The following is a 6,000-nucleotide window of genomic DNA, read 5'->3' as shown; positions in this document are numbered from 1 at the left end:
TCTCTCTCTCTCTCTGACAAGTGTACACACCCTACAACAAAAACTAAAAAACAAAACAAAAACAAATTTTAGCTGATGTTAGGCAGAGAAATAACAATTGTGATGCAGTGTTAATGAAAATGAAGAAACAAGGTAGAAAAGACTGAACTTGCTCAAAATTGCTTACAAGACTACTGCTGATATAGAGAAGAGACTCTCCCTAGAGGTTTGGTGCTTGATCAGATACAATCTAAGGGGATTTCAGCATTACTACATCCCAGAAAAATAAGGATTTTGGAGTTGAGTATATTTAGGTTGAAATTCCAACTCTTCCACTTGATAACTATATGACCTTAAGTAAATTATTTAACCTTTCTGTGCATCAGTTTACTTATGCATAGAATAAAAATATAAATACCTCTTTTGTAAGATTATTGTGAAGAATAGTTAAGATAATCTAGTTTACTATCTAGTTTAGCACTTTCCTTGTGGTGTATGTATTTCATACCACTATTCATACTTGCATTTTCCTTTTGCAAAGAACTTGATAAATTTATATACCATGTCAATGTGAATTTCCTTCCCAGGATGCAAAAAGGATGCTTTTCTTTCTGACTACTTAATTTTTTTTTTGTCAGTGGGATACTTTGCTTCAGATAAACTTCGATTATCATTATTACAGAAGCTTGTTCTGTTTTATGATACAGGTTTTAAATGCTTATAAATAGTCACTTTGGGTTCTGAGGTGAGAGTGAAGATCACAAATGACAACTGATTGAATTTTTCCAATGTACCTTGCATTTATGGTTTCAATAAATTGCAGTGAAAAATACATAGTGAGAAAGTGTGGTGTCTAGATACAGGATTGGTGCACCAACTCTGGGGGTATATTTACATAGATAGCAATGAAAATGTTTCCCCCTGGAATGCATAACTCCAGAGCTTCATCTCCATCTGGCTCTCTCTGTAGCCTAATACCTTACCAGGGATATTTCTCTACTATAAACTGGTAATATCTACTTTGTTTTCTTCATCAGATGATTAATCATGATGATGCCACCCAGCCTCATTATTTATGGATTCTGTATTTGCAAATTTTCCTGCTTGCTAAAATTTAGCTTTAGCCGCCAAAGCTGTACTGAATTCCCTGTGCTTTCTTGGTCATTCTTGATCACATTCTCAGGTAAGGCCCCAAAAGGAGAAACTCTGTTTTCTTGCTTCAACTCTCATATTGTAAGCAGTGTCCATTCTGTGGTCTTAGTATGATGTTTTCCCCATCGTTTGTGTTGTTTTAAAGTCTGTTTGTTTATTCATTTCCTTACTTAATGAGAGAACATACATACCCTCAACAAGGTTCTAACACTGCAACCCACCCCAACCCCCCCACATCTCAGGTAGCTTGGATCATGGGTACACATACATGCCTGAAATATGTAGGGAGGTCTCAGGACATGAACCCAGGATCCTTGTTATGGAGTCCAGTTACGTTACCACTGCATTGCCATCTGGCCACATTGTTGTGCTTTTGTTATGATTTTATTAAAACAACTCACAAGTATGGTGCTAAAGCACTATGTAGTGTTCCTAAATGCAAGAAGGCTGTGGTGTGCTTTTTGGAGGAAATGCATGTGTTAAGCTTTGTTCAGGCATGAGTCATAGTACTTTGGCTGTGAGTACAATGTTAGCGAATCAACAATATACTTTAAATAAGATGCCTGTAAGTAGAAACACACATAAACTAATGTTACTTATTGATGCAATGACAAAAATATTTTTAGCCAGAGGCTTGCAGGAACCCATCCTATTATTTCCCCTGAGAGCAATGGTCAATGGTGTAGCATTTGCTAAATCAGTTTTTGTGGCAACTTCTATAACTACTATTAACAAAAATTGAGTATCTACATATATAGTTATTATTGAGTACTGTGCTAAGAGCTTTACATTAACTTTTTCTTATAATTATGAAAACAATCCAATGAAGTAGGGTTTAAATTTTAAATAACTGGTCTAATGCCTGCTAGTAGAGAAAGGGAAGAGTCTAGGGCAAGAACATAGGCAGTTTAATCCAGAGCCTGTACCCTTACTCCCCATATAAATGGCCTCATGTTGAGTGAATGTGGTAACATGATGGCTGAAGAAGGGTTTATAAATATATAATGTTTTATTACACATGATTTATCATTCTCGTTATTACTCAGAGGTGGTCAGTCGTCTCATATTAACTGGCATTAAACACATTCCCTGAACAATGGACAGTGGTTGTGAAGGTCTGTCTAGCTTCATCATCAAGATGATACTGCATTGCAAGAGTCATCTAGGCTAGCAAGATGCTCAGAACTCCAATAATCTTAGACCTTGATTTGTGAGAGGTTGAAATGCCAACAGCATGAGAGCCAGTCTGAATTTTAGCTATAAAATATCTTCCTTGTGAAAAAAAGGAACAAAAATAGGAAGAGAACTAATCCTGTCTACAAGGGTTACTCACTTCCAGAGTATGTCCCTCCCTTTCCCTACACCAAGATACCTTCCCATCCCAAGCTTTTCAAAAGCTGCATGTTGTCAGCAATTTATGAATGTGAATAATGTGATTTACGTTCCTTTGATTTAATATAATGATTAAGCATCTTTGTACTCTGTTCCAATTCACCGAAATGAAACAATACATTTTCTTTAAAATCTTTTGTCCTTTATTAGTAATTTTCCCCTTCCAAATTTGCTCTGCTTTGGCAAATGAAAGAAAGATAAATTTTGCTTTGATTTGGTGGCACAGAGAGCACAAAGGAGAATTAAAACATTAGTTAAAAAGCTCATGGGAATTCAACAGGGAACAGGAATCAAGTTATTTGAAGCAAATTACCTTATGGTTGTAAATCAACAGGGGTTCAGATAGATGCAAGGAATTCATTTCCACCTCCAAGTAATTATTTTTGCTTTTCAACAACAGTATTCAGCCATGTTCCTATAGACATTTAAGCACTACATAGCCAACCTTTAATTAAATGGAGGGGGCTCTTTAATTTATCTTGATCAGTTTATGATAGGTCGAGATTTGAGAATGATCATGACCCTTTCCTTTCCCTTCAAACCTTTGAGTGACCCAAAATTCACCCCTTAGTGAATTTCTCACTTAAGAAAATATGAAAGCAAAAAGATGTAAAGAGAGGCTTCAGAGAAAGCCCGATAACAAGACTCAAAAGGCCTTATTGCAATAGATCCTTTGAAATGGAGAGTGGGAAGTTTGAATTGGGAGTCTGAAGAAAAGGGAAATGAAATAGTTCTCCTAGTGAGGTTACTAGTACTAAGGCTATTTATTTGGGCTCTAGGAAAAAGGGACATCAGAGGAGGGAGGGGAAGAAGGAATGCTATAAGACATTTATACCTGCATAGCAGTGAGAGTGCAGACTGGATTTACCCAGAGAAAGGCAACACCTCCATTCCAGCCTGACTTACTAGACAAAAACTGGACAGAAGATCTGAGTCTACTCCCAGCTTGTGAATATGGGCAAAGCATTTTAACTCTCTGGTTTCCAATCCCTTGTTTGCATTGTGGGATTAATGTTTTGTACTCTGTATCTCAAAGGGTTTTGGTAAGGATAGATTAAGACAATGTGAAAATGCTTTGTGAAATATAAGACATTTATAAAAGTAAAAATGTAAAATATTCTACCTTGGCTGTAAGGAGTTTCTGAACTGGGTTTATATCAGATGCACTTGGTATAACCTTTACAAAAAATACATCTTATCTCTTCATTCAAGCAAAATTAAAAATGAAACAAACCTAAATCACAAGGGATAGGGCTTGAAATCATTAAAATAAAAACAGAACTATAGAAATAAAGAAAAATAAAATTGTAAATGAGTTGGATGATGAATGAATTTAACCACTAAGATGAATATTAAGTGAGAAGTGAGGCAAGATCTTGTTTTTGCTTATCTAGTGAAATACGATTGAGATAGAAATTATAGGAGACTCTGGGACCAGCAGTTAGTGTAATGGCTATGTCTCTGGACTCCCTTGTAGTCGACCATGGTTTGAGTCCCAGACCTGGTGGCTTAAACTCACGCCAGGCATGTGTGCATGTGTGCCCAAGATTCAGAGAGGAGAATGGAGGAGAAGGGATTGCGGCATGACCATCCCTTCTGGGGGATGATTTCTCACTTTCTGTCTCTCTGTCTTTCTGGTGAGTGCACAAGCCCTGTAGTAAAAACCTCTCCACAAACAAATAAAGAAAAAAACAAAAAGAAATTATTGGAGACTCTTATTTTAGACTAAGCTTCTGCTCTAAGTCTCAACAGGTCAAACCAAAACAGAATCACTCATTCTAAAATATTATATCATTAAATTGAAACTTTAAGGAAGCCAATAGATTCCAAAATAGACCAGTGTTGTTGTTGTTATTTTTTTTTTCCTTAAAATAGGGGATTCCAGCCTACCTGAGTCAGCATTGTAAAGAAATAATATTTATGTATAATTTGTGGCTTTCTTAGGAAGGTATAGCTGAAATAGCCCAAGGTGTTACCTGGACTTTTCATGTTATGAATGTCCTATTGCCCAAATATATTCATTCTTTACCTTCCATCGATCACCTCTACTAGTTATAACCTTCAAAATATCTGTTATAACAATATGCCAGACTCACTGTCTCCACATCTTGTTTAGATTCAACAAAGTAACTCCGGGTGACCATGAGGTTATCTTGCCCTCCTTATCACAGAAGTTAGCTAGTCACTGCTGTACAAGATTCCTACCCCTCCTCCCATTTGTGACTATCACCTTTAAAGTAATTCTGAAATCTCAAAAGCCTCAGTGCACATTATTTGGGACAACTTGGAAACTGTGGTGCATAGGTAGTGATCTTAACTCTGGCCCAGATAAACTCTTACACTTTGCTTACTTTGCCTAAGCATTTTTTTTTTTTTTAGGTTAATAATTAGAACCTCGTCATACTCAGGCTCTGGATTATAAGAAGCCCTGCTGACAGTCCTTTTCTTAGGGGTACAGATCTTGGCTATAGTTGCTAATTATTTTTTCATGGAACGGAAAAGCAAGGAAATAAACATATTTTAAGTCTTCTGTGTATCAGGAATAGCGCTAGGTAATTTTCAAGCATTTGGGTGGCCCGCATGAACTTCCAGGCCATTTAAAATGCCTGGTTGGTCCCAGAGGATGATGGGAACATGGCTAAAATAGGACACCCATCTTTGTGAGCCTAACTGGAGGCTCTGTAGAGCCACAGCAACTTTTGTTAGGCTACCTTGTCACATCTCCATGTTGAGCTGATGTCTGCCCTCTTGCAAGGGTAGCTTTAATATTCCTCTTTCATAGGAGTAGCATGGTGTTTACTCAACTAATTCTGTTAAAACACTTGGAAGAGGAGACAAGGTTCTGTGATTGAAGTTTCCTCAATCCCAATGAGAAAGGGGAATAGGAATGTATGATTGTGCTTTTGTCTGAAGATCAACTTAGTATTACCACGAATAGCTTTGCCAAGAACACCATCACAGCAGGCAGGGTTGTGTTTACAAATCAGCTTCTGTTTAAATCTAAAGTTGAGAGCAGCTTTTACATTTTTGGTCTCTACATGTGCTTGCTTATTCCTTAAGGATCACAACTGACTCTTTCAAAGGAGTGGCAAACAACTGCCTATTTATTCGCTCCTTCAATCTATGATAAACTCATATTAGGCATCTTTCCAAAACCACTTCTATTAGGATCACATGGGTCACAGCAGGACATTTCAGAACAGAATTCCCCAAGAACATTTAGAAACAGATTGCAAATGCACATCGATTATTTCCAGTCACTTTAAAAAAACCAATAGGATTTTAATCTCATTACTTTTTTTTTCTTTCTCCCCCCCATCCCCCCCCTTCAGTAAAGTAACTGCTGGTTGAAAAACATCCCTTGGTAAAAAACTACCTCATACCAAATTTTACATCTTTTCCTCAAGTCATGAGAGAGAATGTGTAGGACATTGTGATGGTGAAATTTGAAGAGCCAAGTGCTCCATGAAGATCTAG

Source organism: Tupaia chinensis, unplaced genomic scaffold, assembly GCF_000334495.1.
Source record: "Tupaia chinensis unplaced genomic scaffold, TupChi_1.0 Scaffold148108_1, whole genome shotgun sequence".
In the NCBI taxonomy this organism is placed as follows: domain Eukaryota; kingdom Metazoa; phylum Chordata; class Mammalia; order Scandentia; family Tupaiidae; genus Tupaia; species Tupaia belangeri.
The sequence above is the reverse complement of the archived record's forward strand: the minus strand, read 5'-3'. Positions refer to the sequence as shown.